This window comes from Diaphorina citri, unplaced genomic scaffold (genome assembly GCF_000475195.1).
Source record: "Diaphorina citri unplaced genomic scaffold, Diaci psyllid genome assembly version 1.1 scaffold5544, whole genome shotgun sequence".
NCBI lineage: Eukaryota > Metazoa > Arthropoda > Insecta > Hemiptera > Psyllidae > Diaphorina > Diaphorina citri.
The window spans coordinates 1-2,588 of record NW_007382920.1 but is presented as its reverse complement, the minus strand read 5'-3'; the positions used below and the strand labels follow the sequence as shown (position 1 = coordinate 2,588).

The window sequence follows — 2,588 nt, the reverse complement described above, 5'->3', positions numbered from 1 at the left end:
TTTTTTTCTTTTTTTTTTTTTTTTTTTTTTTTTTTTTTTTTTTTTTTTTTCTTGTTGTTCTTCTTTTTCTTCTTGTTGTTGTTGTTTTTGTTGTTTTTGTTCTTCTTATTCTTTTTCTTCTCCTTCTTCTTCTTTTTCTTCCTCCTCTGTGTTCAACCTTTGAGAATTTCCAACCTTTACAAAGGCAGATGAAAAGTTTTTTTTTCTCAACTAGGTACATACCTAGGGAATTACTACGGTGGAAGGTAAGACATCTGTCGTGATGAAGTGTTTTTCTGATAAATCACTGCATTTACTTGTATAGATACGAGTATTAATGTATTTTGCAGTATTTATATTGATGGTATCTTTCGACTTTATAAAATCGGGAAACCCGTCCATTTATATTTAAAAAAAAGGATGTGTTAAATAAAACTAATAAATAAAACAAAAATACCTACTTACTGTAGTTAGAATAATAAACATAATTAAGTGGAATGACAAGGTACTTGGGAGACCAAAGGTTTGAGAGATAAGGTTGAGAAAGAGAGAAAAGTGATGGAGATGGCAGAAGGCATTAGATAGGAGGGGAAGGATAAAGCAGGGTAACACCAACCTCAAATAAAATCTAGAAAAGTTATAGTAAAAGAAGAAGAAGAAGATTAGGTACTATACTAACTTTATTTATTTTTTATTACTTTTTTTTTAAGGAAAAGTTGAAGTTAAAGAAGAAGATTAGGTGCTAAACTTACTCTTTGAAATGAACCTGGAGGAATTTGCCAAATCTGGAGGAGTTGTCATTCCTCACTGTCTTGGCGTTACCAAAACTCTCCAGAAGGGGAGACGCCTCCAGAATTTGTTCTGTTATCAGATTCGATGGTGACTTGTTGACGGCGGCCAGGTATTGCATTACTAGCTTAGTACATTCGGTCTTCCCAGAGCCAGACTCGCCGGAAATTACCACCACCTGTGGAGTGGAGAGAGAATGTGGTTAGTCCTTTTTGGAGTCAAATTGATCAAGCGATGCGCGAGTTATTCACTATCGAAAGTCGGAGAGTCGGTTTGGTTTTTGGTCTATATCTTTGGAATAGTATTTTTAATTTCAATTACTTTTTCTGGGCACTAACAATTATTGCGGTCTCATCGTCCCAAAATCAAAGCAAGGAGTATAGGATAGCAGAAAGCCAGTCGTTCCGAGAAAGAACCTTTATCTAAGTATTTTACGACAAAGTTCGCCCCGAGCGAGAATCGAACGAACAATAAAATTTAGCACTTACAGGGCAGACGATCAGATCTTTTGTGGCGTTCCCTTTGATTTTGGTCCACTACTTTCTGGTTCTCCTGTTGTTTCTATTAATCTTTCATATACAATCTACTTCCAACTTCCAATGTATATCTACCACAACCGGCATGCTAACCTCCAAGCTATTTATTTATTTAGGCTTTAGGGGTAGGATTATCATATTGAGAGCTCTTCCACCTAACCAATGATATTTTATTGTTTAAGTTGTGTTTGGATGAAACTTACCTGATTTCCACTAGTAGCCAGAGCACTGTATGCAGCTGAACCAATGGCGAACAAATGTCTGAAACACAAACAAGACGAAACTATTATTATACCTACGATTATACAAAAATACGAGTATTTATAAGTAGACAGTAGACACTTTTCACTCACAATCACTTTTTTTACTATTACAGAGATCTACATACTTTAACTATACAATTATACCTACTAACTTTCTTTCGTCCCGAGATGGTCCATTTAGTACCTATTCAGTCACCCGTTTGACCTTCAGAGCCATTAATGGGTTAATGCTCATTGAGGCTCTCAGATCCTGTGAACTGTTTGATGCTTTTTTTACCATTAAAGAAACCATTTTTTTTTTTCCATTCTTTATTAGCCCTTTCAACCCTGGTGAGACAAATGTATACTTACGGTGATAGAGTGCCGAGGATTTGACCCTCGTATTTCTTAACCATATCCAGTCCATACATATCGTACATCTTGTAAGGGTTAACTGCCACCAGTATACTCTGCCGAGGATTTGACCCTCGTATTTCTTAACCATATCCAGTCCATACATATCGTACATCTTGTAAGGGTTAACTGCCACCAGTATACTTCCCACATACGTCTGTAAGGGACGAAAAACGAAAGTGATGCCAATTTAGTAACATTAGGTGGTGAAAGAATTAGCACTACACACAAAAAGCCCACCAAGAGACTTCAATGAATAAACCAAAAGTAGGTATCTGTCTGTAAGGGACAAAAAACGAAAGTGATGCCAATTTAGTAACATTAGGTGGTGAAAGAATTAGCACTACACACAAAAAGCCCACCAAAAGTAAACCAAACCAAATGAATAAACCAAAAGTAGGTACCTATCTAAGGTTTACTAAGCTAACAAGGTTATCTAAGGTTTACTAAGCTAACAAGGTTAGCGAATAGATTTCGGATCTGGAGTTTGGCGGTTCAACTCCAAGTGAAATCATAAAATTTAGCGTGGTAGAGAGAGAAATAGGGAGAGAAGGAGAAAAACAAGCAGGGTCCGTCCCTCCGGGAATTTTTTAGCCCGTAGTGATTAGAGAAAATCAGTACCTATGTA

General features: G+C 36.5%; 1 pseudogene; it reads right to left on the bottom strand.

Annotated features, from left to right (window-relative positions):
• Positions 1-731: 731 nt before the first annotated feature.
• LOC103521596 lies at positions 732-2,014 on the bottom strand (annotated as a pseudogene).
• Positions 2,015-2,588: the final 574 nt, after the last annotated feature.